Consider the following 19587-nt stretch of genomic DNA (forward strand, 5'->3'; position numbering starts at 1 on the left):
AAAGCTACAAGGCAATGGAGACGAAGTGTTGCTTCTTGCTATTTACTTATTTTGTTTGCATTTACTTAAATCGGATGAAGGGATTTGCTGCTTAGAGCGCGACAACTTCCCATTCTCGGTTCGAACAACTTGGCTTCGCTTTTCCTCATTTCCCAGCCTTTTTTCTTCGCTCTAAAATCAACTCCTGCGTTTTTCGCTAAGCGAAACGTGCGAAATTCCAAAATCAAAGTATTTCACTCAACTTGTGATCATTGACTGACCATTGTATAACAAAATAAATCCAATAAACTGCCTCAACATTTTACCCATCATCATCTGAGTAACCTGGTAACAAAGTTCTCGGGAAAATCGGATCGTTCACCAGCTTAAAATAACAAAAGAAACGAATAAGCAAACGACAAATCACCAAGGCCGAGTCCCCTTTCTCAGCCTTATTTGCTAAATCCTTTTTATGTAAATAAATTCTCAAGTCCATTTTCAACATATTTATGCGCCATTTTACACACTACGTCAATGACCCGAAAAAAAAGTGTCCAAAAAAAAAAAATAAAAAAAACAAAATATAAAAAAATGCGGCAGACGACCCACACAAAGCATCTGTGTAGACATTTCGTTTTGTAAATCCCATTAAGAGAAATTTCGTTTGAAAATAAGAAAAATGAGCTTTCGCCGCATTAGAAAGGAAAATAATCAAAGGCCAACAACAACAACAGTAAGGGGAAAAAGGGAAAACTCGAAGGTAAATTTACTGTTGACATTTCATTTTGTTCACGGAATTTGTATGTCCTTTCTTTTGGCTACCAACTTTGATAGGATAAGCGAACCAAAAATTAACTTCAGTCCGTTACGGATTTCAGTTCGCAGAAGGAGCCGAAAATGAAGTGTTTTTTTGGGTCAAGAGACAAGTGTTGGGCATTTCAATTGGATGAACCAACAAGCGGCAATAAATCCGGCCAAAAATCTAATGGAAATTCATTTGGGTACGTCCAATTTTATTTACATTCTTGAAAGGCAATCTATGTAAACATGAGTACATACTTAAGCAAAGGTCTATGGATATTTATAATTAGTTCCAGCATAAACATATATTTATGTATCCCTTCATAAATAAACAACCTTCACGGGCACTAGAACTTTTCCACCCCGAACTCCAATATAATATTTCCAACTATCCCGTCTGATTTAAGCTAAGCCTTTTCCCCGAAAATTGTTAACCCTTTCTGCGCTATTTATAATGCTTCTTTGGCGCGGCTAATTGAAAGCCCTATTCGCCGCTGACCTTTTGGCCATCCTTTTGGCAGTAGCAACTTCAGTTCTTATCAGTTACGAAATGGGAATTAATATTTAATGCGCTCACATTTTTGCCTTTTTCCGCTCCTATTATTTCCTTTTGCCCCCGGTGTTGTGGTTCCGGTTTCCATTTATTCGCCGCCGAGGCGAAAGCTTTGAAACGTTAGACGCTGCTTAGCCTCATTAATAAATAATGCAGCGAATATTTAGAGATGAATAACCAAGTGGTAGTGTGGCAAAACGACAGGTTAGCTGCGTTTCCATTTCCATTTCCACTTCCGTTCGCCGCATGTTTTCAATATAATTCAGCTGATCAATGCGAAAGCATTGATAAGCCGAGAATAAAGTTTTCGCTTGGCACCGCACAAAAATTTGTTTTTGAGCCGTAAACTTTTCATTTTTCGCAGCGCTTAAACGCAGACAGGAAAACTTTTGCGGCAAAAGGAAAAAGTTTTTAACTGGTTCGCCTGCGTCTTCCGATTCCCCGAACATCCAACTTGTTGCCTTCAGCAGCAGAGTGTCGAAGCTGGTGGGGATTGGGGATTGGCGACTGGGATTGGGAATGGAACTGGAAAGGAGTCGGAGCTGGCGGACAGCATCTGCTAAGACAAACATAAATTAGATGCCATTGTCCAATGGAATCCAGCGTGGGCCGCAGAACCGCAAACTTTGGCCCTCTAATGATGGCACATTCAGAATGGAGACGGTGCCGCGTCGGCGGTATAAATTAGCCAAAAGCCATTTCCCGCTAGGTGGCTTCAACTCAAATTAAATGTTAATTTCATGCCATCATAATCACCACTGCCGTCGTCCTTAGTCGTTGTCGTGGTCCTGGTCGTGGTCGCCACACATGACCTCATTAAGGCCAAAACCATTGGAACAGCATTGTTGCCGCCTCGTCTCCTGCCGCACACACACACATACACACACCTACATATAAACACAGCTATATGGCCATATAATAGAAGGGCAGTATGAAATGGACGGGGGCTGGGTCCGAAAACCACATCCAGTCGGCCCACAAATATATACGCTTCTTCCTCCTCCTCCCCGAATAAACTGTAAAAATGTGTTTACCGACAATTTTCTACACAATTTTATATCCCGCAAGACTCGGAGGATCGGGATTCGGATACGGATACGGATTCGGATACGGATTCGTTCTGGGTTACGGTCGCTGCGAGCTTTTGTTTTCGCCTGAAGTTGCGGCAAATTGGGGTGCGCATGAGGTCATATTAATGTGGTTAATTACAATAATTAGAAATTTAATTAAGGTGTGTGTGGGTGGGCTGGTGTGTGCTGTGTATGGGGAAGTCCACTCGAATCGAATTTACATGTTAAAGCGCTGTAAAAAAGCGGAGGGAAGCAAGGTAATTATACGCCATATATAAACCGTATAAATACAATATAATTACGCATTGTTGTTGGGACACGGCATTGTTTTTTTTTTGGGGTTGAGAGGTTAACTCCAGAGTTGCTTTTCGACAGTTGTTTTTGGAGCTCACTAACAGAGTTGTTGTGGTAAACGAATTGTAACCAAACTTATGCAAATAGGCAACCCAAATAAATGGCTCCTACTCAAGATGCTTTATTTTAGCCAGCAAAGTGAGAGTATATTTCGCACTAACGGATGCATATATCAATGTATTTTGTAGGGCTTCCATTAGCTTAAAAGAAATAAACAAACCAGGTACCAGGTGCTCCAATCTGAATACACTCATGGATCATACAGCAAGTTGACTACCCTTCAATTACATCTGGCCCAAAGGCGCAGCAGAACCGAAACCAGACGGGAAGGGGGAAGGAAACCTCCTGGTGTTTATGAGGGGTAGACCAGTTTATGACCCTTGGCCAACCCACATGGCGATGGTTTCCGCGTGCCGATGGTCTTCTAGGAACCCAAAATTGAACACAGCGCCCCAGAAATGTGCGTTTAATTACAGCTTTTACGTGCCATTGATTTGTAACATATATTTCAGCAGTCAGAAACATTCCATTCAGTTTGATTTGTTGCCCCAAAGTGTTGGCTTAATAACGTTGAATGCCGCAGCAGTAATAGATACCACCTTATGTTTATTTTGACTTTTTTGTATTGTATATTCTTAATATCATTCTTAATTTTCAATTTAAATTTTCCGTATAAAATGTAAAGAATTTTGTGAACATTCTTAATGCACTCTTTGTGTATATTTAATGATCTAAAATTAGGTTATATAAATTATTATATTTTGGTTGGATCACTTAAAACTTGAAAATATTATATTTGAACAAAATATAATTATATTATATATTTTAATCTAAAAGCAGAATATTTTCAGAATATCACGAATGATCTGCGTTTTCGAAAAGAAGTTAAATATACTAGAAAAGCAAGCGTTCTATTGTTTCCGTTTTCTTTTCCCTAGAATTAACCCAAATTGTTTACACTAATGAAGAGGCTTATATAATTTAACGGCTACAAGTCGTAACCACATTTCACGCACCAAACGCAGATTGCGATTGTTAACCTACCTCGGCTGGTACACCACTGAGCCAGCTGGGCTTCAGGAAATCTCGGAGCTGTGCAGGATTCTCACATTTTATTTAGTTTATTATGTAATGAATATTTGCAAATCTCGCCGACTGCAGCGTGGAAATGGGCGTGGTCGACGGGGCGGGGAGGCGCACATAGCTGAAGACTTGAAGTAGATTTAATTTGCGTATGAAAAATTCCTTTTGCAGTGGCAGCAGAGGAAGCAGCAGCAATTCCCCAAACGAGTTAGCTGCACAGTTCCTGGCTGCTACTTTCTCCTTGCACCCTTTCTTCCTCTCTTTCTCTCTGTGTCTTTATAACGGTGGCAGTGTGTGTGTGTGTGTGTGTGTTTGTGTGCAGTTGTTTAGAGGATATGCATAAGAATGCCTTGCATTTCCGCTTCAGTTTAATGCGAGTGTGTTGGTGAGCTTTATTTTCAGCGCTTGTTTTTCGCAAACAGTGATTTCCTATTTTCCCGCACCCCTGCCCCCTCCGGAATCATTTCCCATTCGGACTCCATCCCCCCCATTTCCCTCTCCCTTCACCCTTTTGGGCGGCAGAAGTGGAATTGCTCCGAGTTTATTTTATGCTTTGAGCAAAGTTTCGTTGCATATTTTAAGGCAGTTTTGCCGGCTGCAGTTATGTATGTACTAACAGAGGGAAAAAAGAACACAAACAAAAACAATCAACTGCGATTTGTTGTGGAGAAATTGCAGAATTATGCAAAAGTCAGGAGGCCACCACCGCCATAGAACAGCAACCCCCCTTCCCCGCCCCTGGAAAGCATATTTTCCGTGCTTGGCGGGCGTTTGTCAGTCAGCCAGACGCGCTGACAGATGGACGGACCCGGCAGACAAGATAGTTCAGGCATTTGAAATAATTTGATGTTTTCATATTTATTAAATTCCACCCGCAGCTTTCCCCCGCCCCCTGTGACCGACCTTTGGCAAACAACAAAGTGCCAGCAAATCAATTACAAAGCGCACTCGACATCGCAACTCATGCACACACCTACACCAACTCACACCAACACACACCCACATACACATGTACCCATACATGTGTGGGATCCTTTCGAGTTCGTTGTCCGTAGTTCCGCTGCCTGGCATTCAGCTCAGCAGTTTGCATGTTTGATGCCTATCTTTAATTAGAACGGTGCTAGAAATTGATGACGGGCCCAGTCAGCGGCTCGTTTTGTTGAATGGCGAGGGAGCCTGCCTCTATCACCGGGTAATTACCTGACAGGAAATGCAAATCTAGCCAAAGGATACGATTATTTTTCTTTCACATCTACCACTCGATCGCCAGCCCCTTCCGCCGGAAGTGAAATGGAAAGGAGGTGAAGGAAAAGGAGTGCATGGCAAGGGCGGTATACCCATTTTAAATAAAGTTTCGACAGCTTGGCACAAATTTGTAACGAAAAGGGATTTTCCGAACGGCCTGTCTCGGTCTCATCATAATCAGCGATGGCTGTCGAGCAGCTGCTCACTTCTTTGGGTCACATAAACGGCAACATGTCAACCTCAAAAACCGCAAAACTTGGCAAATAAGTTTTTTCCAAGGGGTTTTTGGGGTTCCATTCCTGCAGGGGTAGAGAAGTGTGCCGGAAAAGTGGGCCGTTGACTGCTGCTTCGATTGAAAATCAACTCTCGCACACACGCTCACACTTGCGTGTGTGTGTGTGTGTTGATTTGACGCTGCCAAATGAAGGTGCACAGTGTCCTGAAAATAAACAGTAAGCATGTAGCTTTATTAAGTTACTATCAATGCAGACCGAGAAAGCAAAAAACAGGCGGATTATCCTTAGAAACCAGGGTTCTTGTAGAGAACAGAATCCTTTTAAATTTCCTTAACTTTTCAACTGCATTGTGCCAGTGTGTGTGGGACTTAATCCGAACAAATATTGTGTTTCCTTTCGCTTCGAGGGGAATCTGTAGCCAGGCGGCATTTTCAATTTCGCTGTTGATAAGCATAAAAATCACTGGGTTTTCGCTTTAAATTTTTATGTAAACACGCGCACACCCCGCACACATCCTCCATACAAAATCTGGCAGCTTCCTGCCGCCGCGGCTACGCACATGCTGCTCACCCACTATTTTGAAGGCAGTCACTTCAATGTCAGGCCCCTCCGATCCCCTCCTGCTCCCAGTTGCGAGTGCCGAGTGCCGAGTTCCTCGCCTCGCAGGACGATTTTCAGTCTCATCAGCATATCAATGGCGCTGCCCTGAAAAGTGTGCTATGATTTTTTCCCATTTTAATTACGCAGCGTCTGCCGCGTCCTTGTTACGCCCGCTTCCTGCAGCATTTCTAATTTTACGCTGGACAAATTTTATATGACTGAATTATGTTGTATGAAGCATGGCCAAGTGAACTGCCCGTTAATAATTGGCTCGAAAATAGAATGGAAAATAAGGAAAACGTCAAACTTTAAAAGCTCTGTTTGGTTTTAGCATCTTTTTTTATTTTAATTAAGCCACGCCACACGCTTTAAGCTCGGGCCCAAATCAAAGTTGTCTGCCACAGCTCCTTCAAGTATCATCAGCCCAGCATCACTTGCATACCAACACCGAGTTCTCCGAATTTATGCTAAGCATATGCTTACGATGGGATAAAGGGGGAGGGGGGCGGTTGGAGCTGGCAAAGGACGTGGGCCGTGTCCTGGTAATGACAAGGGCTCGCTCAAGATGGGGAGGCACGGACACGCAGCCATCCGAAAAGGACAACAAGCTTTATTAATGTTTTATGTGCATTGTGTGCCGCATACTAAATAGCAGAGCTACGAATGAAAAAAAACGCTGCCCCTTGTAGCAAGGCATCCTTGCAGAAAGCATCCCGCCATTGACAATGTCAATTGAAAAATCTCATCCTCGAACTGGCCCTGAAAACGGAGTCTGTCCTGGGATGAGGGTCAGTCAATAAGCAGGCGAAGGCAAACTAATTAGTTCCACTGAGCAAACAAAATGGGCACCATTCAGCTCTAATAGCTGTAATTAGAGGGTAGAGCAAGGTAGCTGTGGCTAGGCGAAAACTGTCCCCATTTGCGAGCTGCGGAAATATTTCGAATGGTGCGCAGTATAAAGTTAAGCTTCATTTTGATGTTTAAAAACCATTTTTTATAAATTAGTTTTGACTGTTTTGTGTGCGTACTTTCAATCTAGTTGAGAGCGATTTTAATGAGTACCTTCCGTTTAGATAATAGCATTTCGAATTGGTATCATTCGCGTGACATTTTCCCTTAATTTCCCGGAAACACCTGGCCAGAACAATGAAAATGCACTGCCGAAGGGGAAAAATGGGCGGCATCGTGCCGGGGGAGAGACCGCAAAGCATTTTTAATTAAACAGACGGTCGGAGGCGAGGAAGTGAAGTAAGGAGCCAAGCAGAGCTTCTCGACCATAAAATAAATCCACGCCAAAAGTATGCAACAAAAGTTTGCAATTAAAATTCAAATAACATGCAAGGAGCCGCGCGCGCGGTGGGGAAAATGGGAGGTCCTGGGACCACGGAGCGCGTACCCAGAGCAAACAACTCAATGTGTTGAAAGGCGGCAGACAATTCTTAGAAAACCGCCAAAGCTCACTTCTTCCTACACCATCAACCACCGAGACATATGTGCCATGAATCACCCACACACACGCACACACACAGATACACAGATACACGCGCGGGAAATGTAATAAAGCTTTGCTATGCGCTCGTCCTTTTTCATCCTGCTCCCGCTCCTCCCCCCACTCCTCCCTACGCGCAATATTCGCAGCCGCTTACGCAATTCCGTATCATGTTCGCCATGCGTTGTGCACTTTTGGAAAGGGGAAAAGGGTGAAAGGGGGGCAATGGGGAGTATTGGGGACTTGCCGCGTGGCAAACATCATCATATTCATTATTATGACAGTTGTTGTCACAATTAAAACAATAACAAAAACAAAAGTCGTAAGTTTACATGGTAATTAAATATTTTAATATGCCTGCGTGCTGCAGGGGGATTGAGTGTGGAGTCCGCTGAGAACAACTCCCCATCATTTAGCACTCAACGTGGCTCCCATTGGAGGCTTCGCAGCTTGGTTTCTTGGTTTTTGGTCTCGGTTTTGGTTTGGTTTCTGTTTCTGTTCCTGTTTTGGCGACTGTGGAAATGAAGAGATCCTCGTGGCGGCGGTTGAAATTGCCAACAGCTTGCCAAGTAAGTCTGCAGAACGCAACAAATTGTTAGCCATTGTGTTTGAGTGTGTTTATCGGAGGCGGTACACTCTAACAAAGGACTAAGAGGCTTTGCTACTTGCTCGCTGTTTTTCGTCGAACGATGTAATTAATTATGGCACTGGAGCACTTGAACTCACTGTTTCGGTTGAAATGTACACACATACCGACAAAGAAACATTAAAGTAGAAGTAATTAATACATTTAAATGGACGCACGTAGTCGAAGTAATTAACAGAGGTGCTTAAAAGTATGCAACACTGTATTTTGTTGCATTAAAGATATTACTGCATACTTTTAAGCACTTGAGCTTTATGTATAGAGGGATATATTATCACACTTTCGCACTCCCAATTCTTCGCTGTGTACTTTTAATTTTCTAATTGTGAAAGTTGTGCGTAGTCACATGCCCATGTATGTACATATGTAGATATCGTCAACCACTTGAACACTCATCATCCTTTAGCTTCAGATGTCGTCGTATGCGCGATTTCCGTGCTATTCCAACAGTTGCTCAACTTTCAGAGTGAAGGGATTGCATGGATTGGTGGCTGGAAACGCTATGCATTTAATTACGACTTTATTTAAATATTTTCCGCGATATGTCGGGCTGTCAACATTTTCGCCTGCTGTTCGCCAGCTTAATTTCCTCGACTCCCTTTCATCGGCTGGGCATTAATTAATTCAATTGAGTGCTGCGTCTGTCATTTCCGCTGAGTTTCGTTCGCTTTCCACATCCTTCGACTTCGCCATTGCCATCGTCTTCGTCTTGGGTTTAATCTGATTTGAGGAACGACGCACTTTGGCGGGATTATTGAATTTAAAAAAAAAAGGAAGACAAACTTATGCGATATTGCTTATTTCGGTTAAATAAGACAATTCATTCAATTTGTGGCCACTAAATCAACCATAATAATAACCACAACAAATGGTCGGCCGCATACAGAAGGCTAAGCGAAATAAAGAAGGTCGGGGAGGGTTGGGGTTGGGGGGAAAACACCAACCAAGCCGCAAATTCAACGCCCAATTTGTGCCGCGCTGCTGCTTTCGTTGTCAATAACAATTTACGGGATAAGAAACAGGACGATGCGAAGGACAATAATCGAAAACAGCAGCAGTAGCAGCAGCAGCCGGTCAGTAGAAAATATATTTCCCCTACTCCTACTTTTTTGTCCCTTTTTTTTTTGTTCCTCTAATATTAATAATCCGGCATACGCAACGGACCGCAGGACCTTCGAGGACTCCGGGCCCGAAAGCGATCAGGCATCTCTGGTCGGTGCCAACAAATGAGCTTGGACAGAAGGAAAAATGGGGGCGATGGCGATGGCGAGGCGGTGCTCCTAATATGTCACTGTTGGTGCCAATAACAATAATAAGCAGCAAAACAAAGCCTAAAAGCTGCCAGCCATAAATTCAGTTGGCAGAAAGGGGGGCGGCTGGTAGGCGTGGCAGGACTCGCAGGCGTTGACAATGCCAGGATGGCTTGCAGGACATAAGGCAGGAGCAGAGCGGAGTTGAGTTCAGGATACCCCAAACATTGGGCCAATTTGTGCTGGAAAATTTATGAAAAGTTCAATTTATTGTGCGTCATTATTTCAGGCCATAGTTACTGGGAGCTTGGAGCTGGGCCTTCGAATATCCTGAAAAATATTTGGCAATGGTGGCGATTAATTTGAAATCCATAACCCATAAAGGGGGTTTCATAAATTACTTCCAAGACTTTCCCTTTACCCTCGAGATCAATCACTTATAGGGCAAACATCAAGTCAACAATTTGCCACCGACTCTCTTGTGCTGCCGAGCACTCTGGCGATATTTTATATTTTATTTAAAAACTTTGTGCACTTTACTTGTGAATTACTCACACATGAAAGAAATGTTGGCATATCAATTTTTATGCCACACGCATACGTATTATTTTAGCATTTACATACGAGTGAGTGTGCGTGTCGTCGCATGTGAGTTTTGTTTTTTGTTTTCTGTTTTATGTTTCTTGTGTTTTGTGTGTTAGGTAACATATGCCATAAATTGCCTGAAGTGCTCCACCGACTTTCTCGACTCCTTCATATTTTTGCTCGCAACCATTTTTCAAGTGGCGAACAAATGCCTTGGCATTATTGAAATTTCTTGTTATTTTTTCTGTTTTCAGTCTGCAGTCTTCGGTTTTGCGCCCTGTTTTGTTTTTACTTATGGTTGTTTATGCGGGCCAGACAATAACCCACTCTGCGACGCATCAATTTTACATCAATCCATATCGAAATGTTCGCTATATGCATGTGGCTCACCCACATGTTTGGAGATACTTTTTCCTAGTTGGTTGGTTGGTTATGCCCGGAGTTTCCGGAAGCCAGTCGATTTGCATATTTTGGCATTTCTTCTCTGTTTGCTCTCGATTCTTTCACAACATTAGCAGACGCATCTCGACTTTCGCTGCAAAGTGCAGATGAAAAGTAACATTTTCGCAATTTATGGCGCTGTTTTTCTTATAAATTTCTTATGTACCAGTGCCATTTTTGGGTAATTTGGATAATTTTTCAAAAGCAGGCATTTGAAGTCCGTAGAATTTGAGTATTTCACGTGATATTGCTTCGTTTTCTTTCGCCTTTGCTTACTATATTTGTTCTTTACTTAGGAATCACTAAAAAGATACATTTTACATAGTTTTCTGTTTTAGTAAGTACCACGTACAAAAGAACTTCAGAACGAATTCGCTGGCAACAAATTAATTAGTTAAGCTTTGTTGTCATATTGTAGCTTCATTAATTAAAACCCCGGCAACGCCAGAACCCAACCCCAAACGCAAAACCAAAAACCTTGATCCCCAGATTTGCTCTAGGCATAGATAATGAGTAATGAAAGCATGAAAGTCATCATTTGGGATGAGGCCACTGGCAAGGCAACATGGATAACTTTTTGCCCATTCTGCTGAGGGATTTCGGATCAGGCGAGCGTTTTGTCAAAAAGTTAAGTTGTGCATTTTTCTGGCCAATAAGGAAATTATTTTGCATGACTCGGCGCATCGAGAAAGTGAAAGTAATTACAAGTGAAAGCAGCACTATCATCGCCAATAGAGAGTCATCACATGGCTCCAAATGTGCGTAGAGATTCATTTACCTGCCCAGGAGAGCCCATGCGGGATTCTCAGTGATGCAAATTGATGACTTTTGATTGCTGTACGTGATTTGTGAGTTTGCACATAACTAGAAACGTGGTTTTTGTTATATTAGTAAGTCGATGAATCGATGGGAAATGTTGCTTTATACCTTAATCAGAATAGCTTGAATCATGAGAATAGCAAACAAATTAAAATCCATTAGAAGCATAGAAATATTCATTCAGTAAGCATCTAAGCAGAATACAAATCAAATCCATTAACTTAGGTAATTAAGAAATTAAGTTTTTAGGACTTACCATAAGTAGTAAGTAGTAGTATGTGCATCTCCCGCTAGGTGGCGTTGATGTGCAGTCTCGAAAATAGTATCTTTTCTTCTATCATATGTATCTACATCTCAAATTGCAAGTATCTGGTAGTATTAGTCGAGAAACTTTATCTTGCTTATTTAATAGCATGCATACAACTGCCAACATACAAATTATAATAATTATAAACCCCTCGCACATTTGTATATGCTTAAAGTTTTAATTGTGTTGTGGTTCGAGAAGAGAGATTGGTTGGTAACACAATATATCCTTATCCGCAATTCCAGTCCAATAAGACTGCAGCCAGTGAGTTATTGATTTACTGATTGAGTTGAGCACTTTTTCCGGGGCGTATGAGTGTTGTCCCTGTACTTTCCTTTATCGGCAACTCTTGCCGCTCTCACCTGGTTGCTCCTTCACTTGCCCGTGTTGCTGCTCCTGGCACCACACCATCGTTGTCCAGGCTTACTGCGGCATTCCACGATGTCCTTGTCGTCGAAGTTGCTTCTGCTCCTCCCATGTGGTTAGATAACCAGGACGGAGGAGGAGGAGGAGCAGGAGGAGGAGGAGGTGGACTTGCTGGAAACGGAGGCGTGAGCAACTCGGTTACAATGCGCGCACATGACCCCTTTTGCTTGACCTCACTTATCTTACTTAGTGGTTTAGTGCCCGTGCCCGGTGCTCATGGTCTGTTTTAGTCTGGCTGTTGGTCAAAGACAAAAGCCGTGGTGCCCATTGACGCCCCCGCATCCCACAGCACTTTTTGATATTTATGTCGCCAGCTGTTGGCATTAGTGGACGACTGGCTTTTAAGGCGAGCAAATGTTGGTTGCTCATATATATATATGTATGTTTGTGGTGTTTTGTGGCTGCAAAGCCCACACTTGGCTGTTGTTGTTGTTATTGCTGTTAACGCATTAGGCTTCGGGTCACAAAAGCTTAGGCTTTCTGGAAGAGTTTTTGCGACTGGCCAATATCCATTCCGCCCCCAACCTCATCTGCCTTTTCCGGCCCCACTGATGTGTGTGCGGGCAATAAACTTGTCGCTTGTTATTATCGTCTTAATCGTCTCCGACTCGATCTTTTTTGGGGCATTAATGTATATATTCTTTTTTGTTCTTTTAGTAGTAGTAGTAGTAACTCCCGCCCTCGGCGTAATTGCCTGTCTTTGCAACAGTTGGGCAGGGCATGAAAATTGATGAAACCTTCGGTAAGCACTCCGGGAACTTGGTTCCCAACCCCTGGTCGCCCTGCAGTGCTGGTTTCGCTCCATGAATTTACATAAGCCCCTAGACAAGAGGACATTTATCAAATTTATTTTATTTTCGTGGCAATGCTCTTTCCAAAAATTCGCTACGTGTTAAGTTTGGTTGACCTTAGAAGAAACCCAAAGCGTATCCTAGATAATTCCAGTTTGGTTCTTCTAGCCCTAATCCAAAGTTGAAAGTAGCTTAACCAAAGACTTGGCCCTTATTGGAATGGCTTCATGCACAAGAAGAGTATTTGAACTTCCTTCTGTTGGCCTGGGCGTATGTTTACTTTTTTAAATAATGCGTTTAGGACCACGTGACAAAGTTCTGAAACATAAATGCCTATGCCTATGAAGTCCCCTCCCCACTATTTTCCTCCATAATCTCGACGCGTCGCGACATTTGCTGCATAATAATAAACAAAAGCCCAGGACTCCAGACGACGGGTGGCAGAAGGAAAAAGTCAGCGACAGGCAGCGATTTGAGAAACAATAAAACAAGGACTTGCCGAGAATGGAGAGCGCGGCGTCGTCGGCTGGGTCCCTCCATCCTGGTGGAGGTTTTCGTTTGGCCACCGATGAAACAATGGCCCGAACAGGCAATGCATACTTTACGGCTATATGACTGTAGGCTTAGCGACAAAACATTTATGCTTTGTTGGATTTTGTAAACGAAACTCGGGACCTGACGGGATTGTCTCCGTCTGGTAGTTTCGCCAAGTTCAACGGGGCGGGAGTGGGGAGTTGGGGCCACATATTAATTCTCAGCTCAAAGGTTAAGGTGAGATGAAGATGGAGATACAGAAGTTTCGCCGGATTGGGAACCAGCATGGTATTAGGTTTATAAATGGGAAACTTGGATGGGGAGACGTTCAGAAGATTGAGCTGAATGTTAAATGTACTAGTTGGGTTGCGACGTTAGCTTACCTGGAGGAAACAATTTTTCTTATGGAAAATGGAAATTTACATTGCATCGCGTTGATTAAAAAGAAAAGATTAGGGATTGTTTTTTTTCAGCAGCCTTATCGCTTAATCAAATGGAAAATATCCTTAGATTCTTCTAGTTGGTCCATTTCATATAAGAAATATATAAATTTAAATTATTTGAGCCATGCGGAAAGTAGTGCGAAAATGGAATTGAAACATAATGAGGCGCCTTTTGCAAGTTTTAAATTCCTGTCTCGTATTTAGATCCTACAGCAGGACGGGGAGGCATCTTAATGAAATACATGGAATTCGTTTTAGTTGCTCAACTTGACACCGGCTTACCGGGCGTTACTCGACGAACTTTCGCCAAGTGGCAACTGGCACTGGCAACTGGCAACGAGGAGTGTTTGCCTGGAGTAATTTCAGCTATTTATCAAGGTATGACAATGCGGATTTCGCAGGCATTTAAAATGCCAGCAAATCTCAAACTTTAGATTTGGCCACGTGTAGAGCTGCCTTAAAAGGCGAAGCCTAGAGGCAAGTGTAGCCTGGCTACCTGGGGCTTACTTTGCATTGTTTTCCTTAAGAGTCGACTTAAGTGCGGCTGCCTGTGTGGCCATTTGGCTGTCAGCCATTTTGCGGCCGATGTTGCCTACTTACGACCGTTGCCGCCCAAATGCGTGTGTTGAACGAAGGCGAAGGAGCGGGGCGCGAGGGGCAAGTAACATCAAGTGGCAAGTGGTAGACAAGTTTTTTGGACTGGCCATCTGGCCGGCGGCTCTTTTGGCAGCTTATAAATAACACAAATTAAACAAAACAGCAAAAATGGAAAAGAAACTTTGTGGCTGGCTGGCAGGAAAGTTTTTCGTCCATCATGATCAACATCGATACGTATGTGTGTGTGCGCCTGCTCTAGAGCGAAAGTGTATATACTCAATATAATTTCTGTCAAAAGTTGAAACTAATGAAAGCCAAAAGCCATGCTAATAATAATAAAACTTTGTCCTGCACTCCTCTCGGCAAACTTTTTGCATTGTCCCTGTCCTGACGCTCTCACCTCCGAAAATACTGAATACTGAGACTGAAACTGAAACATTCGGTTGACATTTAGGCTTTAGTTCGGTTTTGTGTTTGCTCTGCCAGCAGATACTACATCCTATCCCGTATGCATTAATACATTTCATAAATATTTTGACAAGCTCAATAAAATATCAAAGCACGCTCACTGGGGCGTCAACGTGGAGAGAAAGCAAAGTGAAGAGCCTTATGTCATATTAAATACATCAATTTGATTGTAATAACATAATTATAAGTTATGCTTAGAAGACTCGATACTTTCTTGTTACCTTTATCAATTAGTACAGTAGTTTATCCTCTATTCATTTATATAATATATATTCCTATTAACTAATTTCCTTTTTTAATATCTGCTTTCTCTAAACACGCCAGTAGATAGCTGATATGCCCGTTTTTCTAGTCCTTCTGAAATCTCCTTCAATTTGGGAATCTCCTTGGGCTTTGGTGATTTTGGTTTTTCTCCTGGCAATTTGGCAAGTGCCAGGACAGTTTATGAAATTGCCAGGTTGTCTGCAGGACATGCCTTCTTTCCTGTCGTCATCATTGTCCCGGGCTTGTTCCTCCTGCCTTTTGTTATCGCCCGGTCGCTAGCAATCATAAATTGCTAAGGCCTACTCGCCGAGAATCCGGCAGGATTCGTTGGCAAGCACCGAGAGATGAGGGAGTGACATCTAGACCAGACCAATCCAAACCAAACCAAGCCGAACCACGTGTGCTGCGTCTCATAAAGTTTGCGGCATTTTAAGCTGCCCCAGCTTACTGGGTAATCCCGCAAAGAAATAATGAGAGTTGCCATGTGGCCAAACGTCTTCGGCCTACTTTCCTTTTTAAAAAACACACACAGATGGATTGTAGCCAAAAAACAACAAATCCCCATTTAATAGAGTAGTAGGCGTGAGGTGGCCATTGGGAAATTCCGCCATTAAATATGCTGTGGTCCATGGAATCCTCCTCAGCTTTACCCAGCGGCTCGAATAGTTTTCTCTCTGAAGCTGTAGCAAAACCGCATGGCAGTCATGTTATCTTTGCAATGTCCTATATTCCGAAGGACCTCTTTCCCTCCTCGCACGTGTTGACAATTTTTTGGCCACAACTTTACATTAGGCTAGAAGCAGAAACTAATTATATTAAAATGTCATGGAAAACTGTCCGTACGTATATGTACGTATATATTTAAATTTTTTGCTGCTGCTGCTGTTGGCCCGAGGCGTTTGGCATTGGTCGAAAATGTTAGCAGGGATTTTGAGTTTGCCCAACGAGTCGGTTAGTTTATACAGTTTAATGCATACACAAACGTGCGAGTTTGCCAAGTCACTTTTGGCACACGAACTGTGAGATGTGGCTACGAGTTATGGCCCAAAAGTTGCTGGCGAAACTTCGCTAAGCCTTTTAATGGATATTTAAATGAAGAGTTAAATGGGCCAGGGCCGGGCTATATTGAAAACCAAATCAACACAGTCGATAACTAACTTGCAGCCGAAACGGTTGGTATTTCCTCCAATTGACAATCCATAAATATTTGATGTTGCATCAAACTAGTTGATGGTAAATAGCCGGGCTTGTTTGTGCCGATAAATTCCTTGAATATTCGTGTTTGAGGTAGCACTGACAGTTGACAGCTGCTCTATGTGTCTGTTTCAATTAGGGGTTGTTCTTGGAATGGAATGTTCAGCCAAGACAATAATCATCTTAAAACCGTGCCCTAATCTATATACCTTTCTACCTTTGGAAGCAAGACAGTTTTGGGTTCTGTTTCAGTACACTTACATTAAAATTCTAGCCCTAAATCAAGTTGCAACACATTTGTCATTATGGAACAATATCTAAATAGTTTCCTATATGAATCGAATGTTTCTTGTTATAACTAAAACCTTCTTTTTATTTTAAATTATATGTTGTTTCTTGACTTTAGTTATATTTTCATCGAAAATTTTGCGAGTGTTTTTAGGGAAAGTCACACGCTTTTAATTTTGATTAATGGCTTCAATGTCGACATTTTGGCCCGCATCATTTATATGCTTGACTGACCGAACAGTAGGCCTTTCTAAAAGTTTATCCCGAAAGTTTTCTATTTCGCTGCTATCGATTCCATGATGAATTGCCTCGTGCGATTCGCTTGACACTTTGTCCCATCCCGGCCAGAGTTTTCCGGCTGCCGTGCGGAAGGAAAACGTAACCCTGTGCAATTTAATTAAACATTTTCCACTGCATACTTTCCGATGGAGTTGGTCATAATCGCTGGCTGCCTTTCTCAACTGGCGTAAAGTTTATTTTTATTACTCTTTCAAGGGGAGTGCAATAAAAATCCTCCAGTGTAAAACTATGCTGCGCTTTTATAAGTATTTTATTTGTAGCATCCCAACGGAAGAGGAGAAGCATGAGGAGCAGAAGGAGCAGGACGAGTTTCGAGGCAGTCTCTGTTCCTTAGACTCAGCAGATTTAGCAATGCTTTGCCAAAGTTGCCGCATTAAAAATACAACACGAGCATCGAGTGCTGGGGGTCTGCAACACACACAGAGTTGCAACTTGGCCAGTGGGGCGAGGTTGGGAATAGGGAGGGGGGAAAGTGCCCCGGGGTGGCAAAGCAAAGGAGTGGGAAATGCAATGAATCGTTAAATTTAGCATCGTATTTCAATGCAATTCAGCTGAACGAAACGGAACGAAACGAAAACGCTTCTGATGCTGACAGGTGAATTGCAGCTGTCAGTCAGTGGAAACGACCCGCTCGGCTCATCTTGCCGTTTGGAAAGGCATCTTTTCCTGGCTCCTGTTATTTTCACCCCCCTTTCCCACGCTGCCTGCTTGGCAAATGATTTGTCCCCAACATATGTGTATATGTACCTATATACACTCTCTATACATATCTGCGAACTTATAGAGCCGGCAAGCAGCTTAGCAGCTCATCCTTCCCTTTGCCGAGCATCTTATGACTATTTGCAGTGGAAGCGTTTCCATTACAAGCCAAAACCTGAGTCCGCCATCCATCTCCCCCTTAGCCCCATAAAATGGTACCCACTCGCACTTTGCACTTATTAAAAAGTCGTATATTTGATGGGCGGGGTGATGGTGAACTCGGAAATTCTGGCTTTGGGGCATAAATTGCCAGAATGTTGCCGGAGGCCTAACTTTCAAGTTTTCCCTAACTAGGCCTGGGGCCATAAAACCCAGCTGCATACTTTACGATTCCATTCAGCATATGCTTATTTTATACACACACACATCTACATACATATATGTACATACATATATACTTCATATGGCCCGGCTAAAGTAGCGATTGAGGCATATTCCCCCTTTTTCCGTGAATGCCACACGGGGTCAATTTTTATGAGCATTTTGGCATATTGGAAAATGGGGCCAAAAGTTATGGGTATAATTTAAAGGAAGAAGAGAGCTAATGCAGTTGTTGCTTTAAGGATACCGCACATTAAAGATTAAAAATGGCATAATATAAGTATGGTAATATAAATATAAACATTCAACTAATGAACTCCCAACGTTCTCTAAGCAAATCTAATTTCATTGTACAAATAGCTGATTCGGCTTGTTAATTTCTGCTTCAACTTCAAATGCTTGAGTGAAAATCCAAAATAAATACGATTGGTTAAACAATTGTGTACTTTAATAAATTAATATGAATTAGCTTAAGTTAGATACCTAGTCTAATATTTGCCTTTCATTGCAAATGTTTCACACATCCATTTGTGCTCCTCTTGACCTATTATCATATCTATATCTTGATTTGCACTTTAACCCATTGTCGCTGGTCTGACACCTTCTCTTCAGTTCTCTTTAACTACGCCCCTGATTGGGCAAAAAGCTTATAGAATATTTTTTCATAAAATCAATTCGAATTTTCTATGTGGTTTATGTGGTGTTCTTTCTTACCCTTCTTTTTTCTTTTTCGTACGGGCCATAGTAAAAATGTTAGTATTAATTTCCATATAAATTGCTTGAATGCCCGTATTGGTATTTGTGCCCCTCTGTCTGTGTGTGTATCTGTGTGTGAGTATCTGTGTGTGTGTGAGAGTGTAGGGCTTAGTGTGGGGGTGTGTATTTATAACTGCACATTTCAAACGCTCAAATCAATTTGCACATATCAACAACGAAATTGTTTGCTCAATGCGGACTGCGTTGCCAGTGCTTCCCATTTTTTTTGCGCTTTTCCATTTTTTTCGCTTTTCCAGCCGAACGTGCGAAATGAAAAATCAGCAAAAAGTTGCACGCAAGCACAACTTGGCTGCAGTTCAGTTTCCTTGATTTTCCACCCGGCCACCCACTTTTATGGCCAGCGGCTGTGTATCTATGTAATCTACAAATTTCATTTGCTATGCCTTTCATCTTTGTAACAGGAAATGGAGCCGCCAAATAGCACGGGCATAATTAAATTTATTTAAATTTTATCTCTGTATTTTCGCCTGAAAGCAAACAAACGACGAGCAGTGTGGCCAATCCGGCAAAATAAACAAAAATCCCTGTTTTATGGCCTTAATGATACGCTTTTTATGAGTCGGCACGGAAGTGTCTTGAACGTCGTCTGTCTGTCTGTGTTATTTCCATCTGCCTTCAGCCATTGCCCTGCCATCAAATTGTTTAAGCAAACATTAAACTTTAGAAATGCGAGAAAAAAATATATATATGTATATTTACTGAAGAATTCGCGTTTGCCTGCGGAAAAGCGAAGAGCTCATTACAGCCGCAAAAACCAATATGCTTATTGCTGATTCGCCGGCAGCTCAGCTCAGTCGTGGCCATAAAAAGTGCTAACGTAAGCGTAAAATGCTTTCAAGTGCTTCGCAAATCCAGCAAATCCAGCAAACCAAACCGCGATGGCAAATCATCTTGGGGATTGGGGTGTGCAAATCGTGTCATTTCATCCCATTCCCCTTGCTCCAATTTTTATAATGAGCAAAAGCAA

At 42.3% G+C, this 19587-nt stretch overlaps 1 protein-coding gene across 9 annotated transcripts in view; it reads left to right on the forward strand.

Annotated features, from left to right (window-relative positions):
- The window catches only part of LOC6614726 (tyrosine-protein phosphatase Lar), a 117081-nt gene that overhangs the window by 34880 nt on the left and 62614 nt on the right, over window positions 1-19587 (forward strand). The window lies entirely within an intron of this gene.

This window comes from Drosophila sechellia, chromosome 2L (assembly GCF_004382195.2).
Source record: "Drosophila sechellia strain sech25 chromosome 2L, ASM438219v1, whole genome shotgun sequence".
NCBI lineage: Eukaryota > Metazoa > Arthropoda > Insecta > Diptera > Drosophilidae > Drosophila > Drosophila sechellia.